The sequence below is a fragment of the Bos javanicus genome, chromosome 3, assembly GCF_032452875.1.
Source record: "Bos javanicus breed banteng chromosome 3, ARS-OSU_banteng_1.0, whole genome shotgun sequence".
In the NCBI taxonomy this organism is placed as follows: domain Eukaryota; kingdom Metazoa; phylum Chordata; class Mammalia; order Artiodactyla; family Bovidae; genus Bos; species Bos javanicus.
The window spans coordinates 17,029,833-17,044,266 of NC_083870.1; the positions used below are offsets into that span (position 1 = coordinate 17,029,833).

The following is a 14,434-nucleotide window of genomic DNA, read 5'->3' on the forward strand; positions in this document are numbered from 1 at the left end:
TCCTTTATTGCAGGCAGATTCTTTACTGTCTGAGCCACCAGGGAAGCCCAGTCTTCTTTATTCATTGATCTGAAAGTGAAAGTGTTAGTTACTCAGTCGTGTCCGACTCTTTGTGTTCCCAGGTACTGTAGCCTGCCAGGCTCCTCTGTCCATGGGATGCTCCAGGCAGGAATACTGGAGTGCCTTGCCCTTCCATTCTATATGTGTACCGTATCTTCTTTATGCATTGCTCCGTTGGTGAACATTTAGGTTGCTTCCATGTCTTGACTATTGTAAATTGTACTGCTATGAACATTGGGGTGCAGGTATCTTTTTGAACTAGAGTTTGGTCCAAACATATACCCAAGAGTGGCACACGTTGGTCCTTCTTTTATCGGTGCTCTCAGCCCAACTGTGCTTGTATCACAGGGCTCTGTACCTCTTCTCCTTTGGGCCCAGAAAGAAAAGGACAGCTCTACTTTCAGGATTCAAGTAAAACCTTGATAAATTCTAATGATCAATTTTAGAGTCATCAAGTTTTTCCATTTCACTCCAGTGGTTGAATGTCTACATTCGTATTCTTGAACTCTGATTATGGCGTGCACTCACTATTGACACCTCCTCTCCACCCCCAAACCCACTGCTACAACCACTGCAAAACCCACTGCCACTGCTACTGCAGAGTCATGAAGAACGTGGACTCCAGAGCTGGACTGAGTGAGTGAGTGAGTGAAAGTTGCCCTGTCGTGTCTGACTCTTTTCGACCCCATGGACCATAGCCCACCAGGCACCTCTGTCCATTGAATTCTCCAGGCAAGAAAACTGGAGTGGGTAGCCTATCCCTTCTCCAGGGGAACTTCCTGACCCAGGGATCAAACCGGGGTCTCCTGCATTGCAGATGGATTCTTCACCAGCTGAGTTACCTAGAAAGCCCGATATGAGGTGGTTTCTAAGGAGCAGCACCAGAGACCATGGCAAGGACAGCTTGACTGGACCACATGTCATATGGTCCTAGAAAAACAAGTGAAGCAGGAAGGACCTATACATGCACATATCACACAATGTAACAAATAACATAAAGAAGTGAATGAAGTCCCTCAATTGTGTCTGACTCTTTGCGACCCCATGGACTATAGCCTACCAGGCTCCTCCCTCCATGGGATTTTCCAGGCAAGAGTACCGGAGTGGGTTGCCAGTTTCTTCTCCAGGGGATCTTCCCGACCCAGGGATCGAACCCGGGTCTCCTGCATTCCAGGCAGATGCTTTAACCTCTGAGCCACCAGGGAAGCCGAAACAAATAACATAAAGAATGCACAATTACCCACCAGCTTAAGATATAAACCATTATCAAAGACCTAAATGCAATAACTAAAACTATAAAACTTTTGTAAGAAAACATATGAGAAAACTTTGTGACATTGGATTTGGCAATGATTTCTAGGACACAACATCAAAAGCTCAGCAACAAAAGTAAAAAATAGACTGGATTACATCAGAATAAAACTTCTGTGCATTATAGGATACAATCAAGTGAGTAAAAGGGAAATCCATGAGATGGGAGAAAATATTTGCAAATCTTGTATCTGATAAGAGCTTAATATCCAAAGTGTATAAAGAACTCCCAGAACTAAACAACCAAAGAAATAAATCTGATTGAAAAATAGGCAAAGGACTTGAATAGGTATTTCCCCAGAGACATGCAAATGGTCAATAAACACATAAAAAGTGCACCACAGCACTCACCATTAGGGAAGTGCAAATCAAAACCACAATGACTTTCCACCTCACACCCGATAGGATGGCTAATACAAAAAAAATAAAAAGAAAAAATCAAGTGTTGGAGATGTGAAGAAATTGGAGCCATTGTACACTGTTGGTGGGAGTGTCAAATACTGTGGCAAAATGTGTTGTAGTTCTTCAACAAATTAAACATAGAATTACCAGGTGCTATGCTTAGTTGCTCAGTCGTGTCTGACTCTTTGAGACCCCATGGACTGCAGCCCACCAGGCTCCTCTGTCCATGGGGATTCTCCAGGCAAGAATACTAGAGTGGGTTGCCATGCGCTCCTCCAGGAGATCTTCCCACCCCAGGGATCAAACCCAGGTCTCTCGAATTGCAGGGGGATTCTTAACAAGCTGAACTGCCAGGGAAGAAGTAGAATTACTGTATGATTCAGCAGTTTGATGTCTGAGTATATATTAAAAATACTGATAGTTAAAAGCAGAGTCTTGAAGAGATATGTGTACACCCTGGCTCAGATGTAAAGAATCTGCCTGCAATGTAGGAGACCAGGGTTTGGTTCCTGGGTGGGGAAGATCCTCTGAAGGAGGGCTTGGCAACCCACTCTAGCATTCTTGCCTGAAGAATTCCATAGACAGAGGAGTCTGGCAGGCTACAGTTGGGCCGGACTGAGCAACTAACACTTTCACTTTGATGTTCGTAGCAGCATTATTTCGGAGAAGGCAATGGCACCCCACTCCTGTACTTTGCCTGGAAAATCCCATGGTTGGAGGTGTCTGGTAGGCTGCAGTCCATGGGGTCGCTAAGAGTTGGACACGACTGAGTGACTTCACTTTCACTTTTTGCTTTCACACATTGGAGGAGGAAATGGCAACCCACTCCAGTGTTCTTGCCTGGAGAATCCCAGGGAAGGGGGAGCCTGGTGGCTGCTGTCTATGGGGTCACACAGAGTCGGACGCGACTGAAGTGACTTAGCAGCAGCAGCAGCAGCATTATTTACAAAGGTCAAATGGGAGAAAGTAACCCAAGTGTCCATCAACAGATGGATGGGTAAACAACATGGGGATATTTACATCCAACGGCATGTTATTTAGCCTTAAAATTGAAAAAATAAGGAAATTCTGACACATGTTATAACATGGATGAGCCTTGAGGATATTATGCTAATAAGCTAGTGACAGAAAGATAAATACTCTGTGATTCCACCTATATGAGGTACTTGGCAGTTAGACTCATAGAAGGAAGTAAAATGATGATTGCCAGGGGCTAAGGGAGGAGAGAACAGGGAGTTGTTTCAATGGGTACAGAGTTTCAGTTTTGCAAGATGAAAAGTGTTCTGAAGATGGATGTTGGTGATGGTTATGCAATAATGTAAATGCACTTAATAGCACTGAACTGTACACATAAAATTGGCAAACATCATGTTATGTGTGTTTTTACCACAATTACAAAAACTGTATAAACCACTGCAAATAAAGTTGAATCCTCTTTGGTCCCACTACTCTCTCATGCCCCTACACTCAAAGAGACTGTCATCTTGAATTTGGTGTTTATCATTTCCCTTGTGTATTTAGTATTGTTTTGTTTGCCTTAAACTTTATACTTTTGAAACTTGATTTGTCTTTTTTTAGCACTGTCTTTGTGAAATTCACCCATGTTGATACTAGTGCTAGTTCACTAATTTTCACTTGTATGTAGTACTGTATCGTGTATCATATTTCATTTCATGAATACTGCATAATTTATATACCCATTTTCCTAGAATTCTCCTATTTATTTATGTCTCCTGGAAGATAGACTTACTTCCTTTTTTTGCTGTTACAAACAATATTCCCATAAATTTTCTTACACATATTTCTCTGTATACAGGATTCTCTAGGGAATAAACCTCCATGTGAAGTTGCTGGGTCAGAGGGAATGTACATTTTTCCGACATTTGATACTGCTGAAGTTTTCTCCAAAGAGGTTATGCGAATCCTTTGAGCAGTGTTTGAATTTGTGCAAAGTCCTAAATGTCAGATTAAATATTTTCCCTAATCTGATATCCCAATGATATAATTGAAGCTTGAATTTCCATCATTGCTCTTCTGTGAACTGCGTGTTCTTATTCTTTAAACAGTCTTTCTATTGCATCGTTTGTCTTTTTCATGTTAATTTGTAGTTTTAAAAAAGTGTATTGGATACTGTATGTTTGTCAGTTATATGTGAAGACATATAACAATACAAAACAAATATTTTCCCCTGGCTGACAGATTTTTTTCAATAGTGCCTTTTGATGAACATAAATTTTAAATTTAAGTGTAGGGAAGTCTTCCCTCCCTGATGCCCCAGATTATACTCTTTTTATCTTTAAGAAAATCTTTACTGCCCTGATGTCATACAGATCTTTTTCTATAGTTTTCTTCTAAAGGTTTTAAAGTTTTATTTTTTACAAGTTTATATTTAAGTTTTTAACCCAGCTGGAATTTATTTTTGTATGCTATGTAATGTAGCATGGAAACCAGTTTTATTTTTTTCTCCACAAGCATAATTATTTCAGTGCCACTTGCGAACTAGGCTGTCCTTTTCTACTGATTTGCACTGTCCCTCTTGATGGCACCCCCTTATTCTCATTTCCATTTATATGTGTGGGCCTATTTCTGGGATCTCTATTTTGCTCTATTTCTCTGTCTCTGCACCATTACTTCAATGTTTGAATGACCACTGCTTTATAATGAGTCTTCTATCTGGTAGGGAAGTCCACTTCTTTGTTCATCTTCTTCAAAATTACCTGGGATCTTTCATCAACATTTCAGAGTTGATATATTTTATTAGATTGATTCCTGGATATCTACAATTTTTTTTTGTTCTATTATAAATGGCATTAGTAATTTCCCTCGGCTGAGTTGGAGAGGGATAAATTGGGAGATTGGGATGTACATAAGCACAGTAATTTATATAAAAAAGATAACTAATAAGGACCTACTGTATAGCACAGTGAACTTTACTCAATACTCTATGATGACCTATATGGGAAAGGATTCTAATACAGAGTGGATATATGTATGTGTGTAACTGATTCACTTTGCTGTACAGCAGAAACTAATACAACATTGTAAACCAACTCTACTCCAAGAAAAGTTATTAAAAAACTTCCCCTAACTGTTGTCAGTAGCTAGGGATACAACTGACTTTTGCAGACCGACACCTATTAGGTGGTCCGTACCTGTATACGTAGAGTGAGGGAGACAGGTCACGGAATTTCTAGGTTGCTCTGCTCTCCAGAGCACCTGTCAACGGCTGGAGGGACGGAAGTTCAAGTGGCTAGTTTGGACCAGAATGGCAATGTGGTGAAGGACAAGGGGTGGCAGAAGTGAGATGGCAGTGAGGGAACTGGATGAGACAGCTGGAGAGATTTTGGTGCTCAGACAGCACAGTTTAGTGGAGAGGAAATGGTTTCTGGTAAACATTTCTGTTAAGATTTCTGTATGCTGCTGTGCTTAAATCTACATGTTGAGCCTTTTAAGGAAGCCTAGAGCTGCCACTGTGGTCACGTTTGTGCCTCTTTTGACTGGAGCTATGTGCAAATCCAGCCAAGTTGGTGAAGTAGGGTGGGGAGGAAGAGCCAGTATTAATGGGATTAGACCTTGTACCGAGTAGTTTACCAGTAATTGCTAAGTGGTCACATCCACTTCAGCTTTTGGGTGGGTGTCAGAGACAAAGCCTTGAAGGGAGTTGCACTTACAGAATGGGGTTTGATATCTTTGCCTGGGTAATGGGGAGGTGGGTTGTCTTGTCCTTCCCAGAACCACCTCATAATATCCACAAGTTGCCCATAGATATCAGGGTAATGTGAGGAAGAGTATTGCAAGGCCAGCACTTAATAAGCCCTGAGTGAATAATGCCCTTCCCCTCCTGTATGCTACCTTGAGAGCCACTGTGGTCAAATTGGGTGTGTGGCCTTGGGTGGGGCTTGCTGTAAGGGGCACAATGACCCTGGACCCACGACAGATCTCACCACAGTCATGACCACTGTCAGTCCCATTAGAGCCTTGGGAATTAAAACTCAGTCAAACCCACACCAGAAGCCACATGAGAACTTCTCTAAATTTCTAGCTTGGCAGAACTTTGAAGCTGGTCTTGCTCATTTCCCTTCTTTGCAGGCATGATGGGATCCCCTCACCCCTTCCCTCCACAAGCTTTAATCTCTGAGGAGCTGGGATTAGGGCAGGCCGTCTCCTTTCTTCTGCATTCTGTGGCTAGAGGTCTGGCTCAGGGTGTGGAGAGAGAATTAGAGGCAGGAGAGGACCTTAGGGAGCTCCCAGTCTAAGTGGGGAGAATAAGCCTTGCTCCTGAGAACCACCCAGGGTGAAGGCAGAAAGCTCTCAGCCTTGGAGGTTATCGAGTCTGAGGGAGGAAGACCCAGACTCTGCTGAGAAGGGAGGAGGTGAAACAATCTGGGCAGCAGATCTAGGGTGATGTTCTGGGCAGCAGGGCTCTGAGATGGGGTGGTGTGGGGGTGGACATCAGGGCTAGAGCCCCTGGAGGGGACAGAATTTGGAATGGGAGAAGGGGCAGCAACAGGGATTACTTAGACTTATGGTGGCTTAAGCCAGGCCTGGGTGGTAGATGGAAAGTGGAGGGAGGAAGGGGCTGCAACTGGGCTGCGTGGTAGCAGATTGTGTCAAGGCGAACTTAAGCTTCCCAGGTGGCTCACTGGTAAAGCATCTGCCCACCAGTGTGGGAGATGGGGGATTTGATCCCTGGGTTGGGAAGATCTCCTGGAGAGGGAAATGGCTACCGATCCAGTGTTCTTGCCTGGGAAATCCCATGGACAGAGGACCCTGAAGGGCTATAGTCTATGAAGTTGCAAAAGAATCAGACAAGACTCAGTGACAAACAACAGCAAGAAGCTTAGGCAGTAAGATCAGAGAAGAGGTCCTGCACTGCTGCCAGCATCTAAGAGCTAACCATTTACAGGAGCCCTGCCCAAGTAGGGCAGCGCCTATGGCAAGGCAGGTGTAGCCAAGATCCTGGGTTGAGGGCAGGGGTGTGGAAGGTGAGGTTCCTGATTCCCAGGGTGAGGAGGGGTTTTGAAAAATGCTTACAACTGACAGTGGTTTCTCTGGAGTCCTCCTTCCTATGGTGGAGCTGAGGTGGAGGCAAAGTGGCTTCTTGGACCCCTCGCATCTTTCCTCTCCAAATCTGGTGTCTTTCCCAGGGCCATGAGTCAACAGCAAGTGTCAGCAGATGATCAAGGAGCGTTTCCACTTTCATGACTTTATGAATTCAGCAGAGAGCCACTTTGACCTTCCTGTCCTGTGTTGGTTGCTGGTAACACAGCCATGAATCAAGGGAGACTCTTTTCCTAGAGACACTGTCTTCCTGAGGATTCTATCCTACAGGGATATCCTACAGGATTCTATCCGTGGCTTCAGGGGAGGTCTTCCTGACAGATGCCTAAGACAAAAGGATGAAGGGTGAAAGGATGGAAGGGTGTGTGGAACAGTGTGGGAGAAGCCTCTGAAGTGAACTGGGATGGAGGATTTGGAAGGAAGCCAGAGGAGAATGGAATGTGGGGATGCTGGGGAATAGAGAGCCATGAGCCTGGAGGGCAGATCTCCTGGGGAGTTTGTACTTTACATGAAGAGAAATGGGAAGCCTTTTTGCAGGGAGGGGTGACTTAGGGTGACCAACTTGTTCTGATTTGCTGGGGACATTCAGGTCTTAGCAGTGAAAATCCCATGTCTGGGAGACCCCTCAGTCCCAAGCAAACCAGAATGAATTTGGCTGATTAGATTCATATTTTAAAAAGGTTATTCTGACTAAAGAATAATAATGGGATTAGCAAGGGCAAGAGAGAGAACAGTAAAGAGGTTGTGGCAAGGAGTAGATTCCAAATAAAGCACCTAATATTTATTGAAGGTTTACTATGTATCATTATGGTTCTAAACATTACATTTATTATGCTATTGAATCTTCAGAAAAAGTTATAAACTAGACAGCATTCTCATTTTTATTTTTGCAGGTGAGGAAAAAGGCCTAGAGAAATTAGGTACTTCAGGATACTCCAAGGTCAGACATCTCATGAGTGGTGGTGTGGGATCTGAACCTGGAGGTCGGACTTTAGTCCCTGACACCACACTAAACTGCTATGAGGGCAAGTATTGTGTCTGTGCCAGTGGAGAGAAGACTAATTGAAAGTTTGTGTTAAAAATAGGTGGACTCCACTCTCTTTTCCTACCTCTGCAGACAGGTAAATCTTCCTTCCTTACTCCAGCAGTCTCTAAATGAGGACCTCAAACAGAGCTGAGGGCAGAGGTGCTGCACAGAAACCAGGGCATTAGGTAAGAGGCTATACATTGATTGGAGGGACAGTCTTAGCTTCTCCCTCCACTCATCTGTGAGACACTAATGGCTGGCTTATTCCCTTCAGACTAGAGACTTGGCGATTCTTTTCTGGGGAAACTGATCACCACAAGACGGCCCTTCTCATGTGTGCGTGTTTCTTTTTTCTGTACCACCAAGTAATTCTCCAACACCAGCTGGCTGTCCTACAGTTCAACTCAATTCTGACACCATTTACCTGGAGATAGCATCGGATCCCACAGGTAGATCCCACAGGCTCAGTCCCACAAAACTGTCCCCTCACCTGACTTCAGATGGCAGTGGCAAGTCCAGGCTGTTACCCGTGCCTCTGGTCAGCTGCTTATAGATCAGAGGTTCCCATGTTCCCCTCTTGGGGTTTGATTAGTTTGCAAGAGTGGTTCATGGAACTCAGAGAAACATTTCGCATACTTGATTATAAAAGGCTCAGGAACAGCTAGATGGAAGAGATGCATAGGGCGAGACATGTGGGGAAGGATGCAGAGCTTCCATGCTTTTTCTGGGAGTGAATTCTCCCTGAAACCCCACATGTCAGAAGCTCTCTGAACCTGTCCTTTTGGCTTTTTATGGAGGCTTTATTACATAGGCATGATTGATTAAATCATTGGCTACTGGTGATAGATTCAACCTCCAGCCCCTCTCTCCTTCCCAAAGAGCAGGGGGTAGGACCAAATGTTCCAGCCCTCCAATTGCATGGTTGGTTTCCTGACAACCAGTCACTATCATTAGGTGCTTTCCAAAAGTCTCCTCATTAAAATAAACTTTGGTGTAGCTGAAAGGGGTTTGTTATGAATATCAGCATACTTCTATCACTCAGGAAATTCCAAGGGTTTTGGGAGCTCTGTGCCAGGAACTGGAAGGAAGACCAAATATATGTGTCTTATTATAAATTGCAATATAACAGCCTTCCCTAAAATGACTCAATCAGGTCACATTATAATGAAGATTACCGACTGAGAAACCCCGACTTTTAGTCAGAGCTTCTCAATAATTTTTAGTGCCTCATTCTTAAACAAGAGCAGACAGTCAAGGATCACCAGACATTTAAGGGAAGTCTTATATATGAAAGATTAAGAAAAATCCCAAAGATAAATAGAAAAACAGATAAAAGGAACTTGGGGAAAAAGTCAGCGAGGTCATAGAAGGAAACTTTACAGTATCTTCAGAGAGTTACAAGAAGATACAGCATTGAATCAGTGATACAAGAAAAAGAAGAAATTTAAAAAAGAACATCCAGGGGAGAAAAAGGTCTTAGAAATTACAAAATGGGCTTGCTTTTACATTTCCCCTTTTTTGACAAAAGTTAAAATTCAAGCGTGTTAGAAGATAAAGTAGAATAGAAAATAGAATTAAAAAAATAAAAAATAAGACAGAAAAGAAATGAATATTGGAGGATCAACTCTGGAAGTTCAAGAGTGGAGAGTGGACCAAGACAATGGAGGGAAGGAAATGATCAAAGACATGGTAAAGAAAATTGTTGTATCTGAAAAGCATGTTTAAATATAAAAATATGTTTTTATATTTGATTGCCCAGCACAATGAATTAAAAAAAAGGATTCTTAGCAAGGAATGTCATGATGAAATTTTAGAACAATGTGACAAGGGAAAGATTCTTAAACCTTTTAGTGGAATGAAACAGAATACAATTCTGGAAAATAGAAGAAAATCATAGTCTCCAAACTTCTGAAGGAAAATAATTTACAGTCTAGACTCCTATACCCAGACAAACTATCAATCAACTATTGGTAGAAAAAAATATTTCTATATATTCAAGGTCTTAATGTTACCTCCTAAGAACCCTTTCTCAAAAAGTTACTGGAGGATGTGCTCTTGCAAAACAAGGGATTAAGCCAAGAAAGAGCAAGGCATGAGATCCAGCAAATAGGTGATGCCACATGAAAGAAACATGAAGGGAAATCCTAGGGTGCAGATGTAGGTAAGATGCAAGAAAATGGCCTTGCAGCAGGTCTGTAGAGATTTGAGTCCAGATTGGAATATGAAAATGGAGGACTCCAGGAGAGATGTGTTCAGTTTAATGGCTCAGTTGTGTCTGACTCTTTGTGATCCCATGGACTGCAGCACGCCAGATCTCCCTGTCCATCACCAACTCTTAGAACTTACTCATGTCCATTGAGTTAGTGATGTCATCAACCATCTCAACATCTGTCATCCCTTTCTCCTCCTGCCTTCAATCTTTCCCTAGCATCAGGGTCTTTTCCAATGTGTCAGTTCTTTGCATCAGGTGGCCAAAGTATTGGAGTTTCAGCTTCAACATCAGTCCTTCCAGTGAATATTCAGGACTGATTTCCTTTAGGATGGATTGGTTGGATCCCCTTGCTGTCCAAGGGACTCTTAAGAGTCTTCTTCAACACCACAGTTAAAAAGCATCAATTCTTTGGTGCTTAGTTTTCTTTATAGTCCAACTCTCACATCCATACATGACTATTGGAAAAACCATAGCTTTGACTAGATTGACCTTTGTTAGCAAAATAATGTCTCTGCTTTTTAATATGCTGTCTAGGTTGGTCATAGCTTTTCTTCCAAGGAGCAAGCATCTTTTAATTTCATGGCTGCAGTCACCATCCACAGTGATTTTGGAGCCCCCCAAAATAAAGTCTCTTACTGTTTCCATTGTTTCCCCATCTATTTGCCATGAAGTGATGGGACCGGATGCCATGATCTTAGTTTTCTGAATGTTGAGTTTTACGCCAACCTTTTCACTCTCCACTTTTCCTTTCATCAAGAGGCTCTTTAGTTCTTCTTTGCTTTCTGCTGTGAGGGTGGTGTCATTTGCATATCTGAGGTTATTGATATTTCTCCTGGCAATCTTGATTCCAGCTTGTGCTTCATTTAGCCCAGTGTTTCTCATGATGTACTCTGCATATAAGTTAAATACGCAGGGTGACAATATACAGCTTTGACTTACTCCTTTCCCGATTTGGAATCAGTCTGTTGTTCCATGTCTAGTTCTAACTGTTCTTTCTTGACCTGCATACAGATTTCTCAGGAGGCAAGTAAGGTGGTCTGGCATTCCATCTCTTTAAGAATTGTCCACAGTTTGTTGTGATCCACACAGTCAAAGGCTTTGGCATAGTCAATAAAGCAGAAGTAGATATTTTTCTGGAACTCTCTTGCTTTTTTGGTGAGAGGTGTGTGCAAGTAATACAAACAAAGCTGTAGATCATCTAACATATTTAACTGAAGTGAGAGGAGGCTTATGATTTTGTGGACAGTTCTAGTAGGGTTAGTGATAGAAAAAGAGAACGCTCAACAAATCAAAAAAATAGGTCAGCTATTAACACTTGAGAAAACAAAAAGTTGCATAAGGAAGAAAATATATTCTAAGTAGATGACATTGTTTAGCTCTGAATAGCAGTTACATAGTCATAATACTGTATGACCTGAATTCTATTCTAACCAAAAACTGATATAACTATACTGGATGAATTGTGGGGGAGTGAGTAGTGGAAGAATATGTGTGTGTGTATATGCTGTAAAAATACTAAATCCTCATTTTCCAATATAGGAAGTCATTAGCTAGTCTAAAAAAAGTGAAAAAATCATCAACTAGAAACAGAGGGCTATTATCCAGAAATATAAAAGTAAATACAGGAAGACATGGATCCAAAGATTGAAGTGGTTGCCTCAGGATGGGAACTTGAAAGTGAGGAGAGGTGAGGTGGGGATGCTGATATTAGCCTTGTAGAACTGTTTGATTTCAAAGTTAGCTCTGTCGCCAACCGTACTTATATAGCATTGACTAAAAAAAATTCTGGAGGGATCAGCAGGTCTGAGAGAAAATGAGGAGAAGTGTTCTAGACAGAGGGTACAGTAAATATTTCAGAGGGTAGCGTATGGTCTCCTTGCTGGAGGTCTGGGAGCTAGGAAAAGCCAGTGTGGACGTCGGTGGGGGTTGGGGATGGGGTACAGAGGAGTGAGCCAATGGAGTGGTCTGGGACCCAGGGGAGTAGAGGGAGGCCTTGGTTTCCTGGGTCGTGGGCTGTGTTTGGAAGTCTGCAGAGCTCATCTGTGGTCTCTTGCCTTGGAGGTGGAGTTGGCTCAGTGACAGGAGGCAGTGGTCAGAGAAGGAAGAAGTAAACTGAGGAGGTTCTATACTTCCAACCTATGAGTCATTCTGAGATGAACAGCCTGAGACCTAAGGGGTGGGAAGGCTTTAGGGGCAGAGGCTGAGGAGGAGGTCCTGAGCATGGAGGCTCTGGGGTGGGCCAGGCACTGATGGGGCCGAGGCTGGGCTGGAGGAAAACTGCGCTCATGAGAACTGTGAGAGGTGGGGGAGCAGCGGCTTACAAAAGCCAGCTGAAGCATCATTCACATAGCAGTGAGTGTCCAGCATATACAGATGAGTGCTCAGTAAGTATTTGTTAAATAAATGAATACATGATTGTGTTCTCACAGGTGGCTGCACTGATGCTCTCCGGTTAGACTGGAGTCCCTTATTTTCTCTGGCTGAATAATTTGCCTAGAGAGGAGATTCATTCATTAAACATAATTTATTTAAAGCTTTACTATGTTCCAGGAACCAGTCTAGAGATTGGGGACACAGCAATTAACAGAATAGAAAACAATCCTGTGGGCTTGGTGCTATGTTTTGGAGGAAGTAGCTAGTGGTTACCTGGCACAGGCTATACCTTCAGTGCTGCTCCAAGCACTGTAGATTAACTCCTTTAATTCTCACAACTTTATAGAAAGATGTTATTAATTCTCTTGTTTTATAGACGGTGAAACCAAGGCAAAGAGAAATTAGATGGGATTTCCCTGGTGGCCTAGTGGCTAAGACACTGTGCTCCCAATGCAAGGGGCCCGGGTTCGATCCCTGGTTGGGAAACTAGTTCTCACAACACAACTGAAAGTTTGAAGATCCTGCAATGAAGATTGAAGATCCTGCATGCTGCAACTAAGAGACTCGGTGCAGCAACAAACGACAAGAACAAAAAAACCCCAAACTGAACTATATGGTACCCCACTCCAGTACTCTTGCCTGGAAAATCCCATGGACGGAGGAGCCTGGTGGGCTGCAGTCCATGGGGTTGCTGAGGGTCGGACACGACTGAGCGACTTCACTTTCACGCATTGGAGAAGGAAATGGCAACCCACTCCAGTGTTCTTGCCTGGAGAATCCCAGGGATGGGGGAGCCTGGTGGGCTGCTGTCTATGGGGTCACACAGAGTCGGACATGACTGAAGTGACTTAGCAGCAGCTGCAGAACTATACTTGAAAAAAATAAAATCAAGACAGACCAGCCAGAGACTCTGTCTTGTGGTGCCTTGCAGCAGAGAGCGAGCTTGTCCATCCATCTGTGAAAGCGGGTGAGACAGGCTGGACAGGGAACTGGAACTGCTGGGCCCATTGGCTGGCCACCCCTGAGTCTCTGGGAGCAGAGGTGCTCCCAGTCCTCTTGCTACAAATCAAACCCCAATCCTTACTACTGCTTCTCCACAGGGCTGGCAAAATGGCCAGAACATTTTAAAAAAAAAAAGAAAAAAGGCTACTTTTGGGCATTATTTGTAAGCAAGGGTGAGAATTCAGTGGGCAGATGTTGGCACTCACAGAATCTGAAGGGTGGGATTTGGTGAAGAAAGAAGCACAGTTGCTCAATTTCAGTGTGTTTGCCTCCAGCTGATTTATGTAAGTGCCTGAATCTGTAGCTTACACGGAATGAGGACTGGGCTGGACTAGGTGGGTGGAAGGGACCCCAAGTCTTCTTTGATGAGAATGATCCAGGAAGCTGAATTCACAAGAGGGCTGGGTTCTGGCCTCAGGAGAAGTGGAGGGGCTGGGCGCCTCCTTCCCTTTCTGTAGTTGATGTAATCTTTTGATCTAGCTGCTGCTACGCCCTGTGGAAGCTGAAACTGCAGCGCCACAGCCCACTTCTATTAACTGGAGTGTATCCGTGAAGGGAGATTTGGGATTCTAAGTCACAGGGTTTTACAGTGTCTCCTCGAAGTACACCTGAACGCGTCGGCAACAATCACACACTCTCTACGTCTACGCACTTTCTCTACGCACTTTTTTCTCTACTTTTCACTACGTCTACTCTACGCACTTCCCACCTTTCTGGGTGCTTTCATGGGTTTCCCAGGTGGTGCTAGTGGTAAAGAACTTGCCTGCCAAAGCAGGAAATGTAAAAGACACAGGTCTGATCCCTGGGTCAGGAAGATCCCCTAGAGGAGGGCATGGCAACCCACTCCAGTATTCTTGCCTGGAGAATCCCATGGACAGAGAGGAGCCTGGCATAAGCTCCTATGGACCCATACAGTCCATAGGGTCGCACAGGATTGGCCACGACTGAAGCGACTTACCACGCAACCGCGCAGGTGCTGTCGCATC

At 43.6% G+C, this 14,434-nt stretch overlaps 1 non-coding gene across 1 annotated transcript; it reads right to left on the reverse strand.

Annotated features, from left to right (window-relative positions):
* Positions 1 to 1,193: 1,193 nt before the first annotated feature.
* On the reverse strand, positions 1,194 to 1,265 carry TRNAS-GGA (transfer RNA serine (anticodon GGA)). The gene has a single exon. It is a non-coding gene; the product is annotated as a tRNA-Ser (tRNA).
* Positions 1,266 to 14,434: the final 13,169 nt, after the last annotated feature.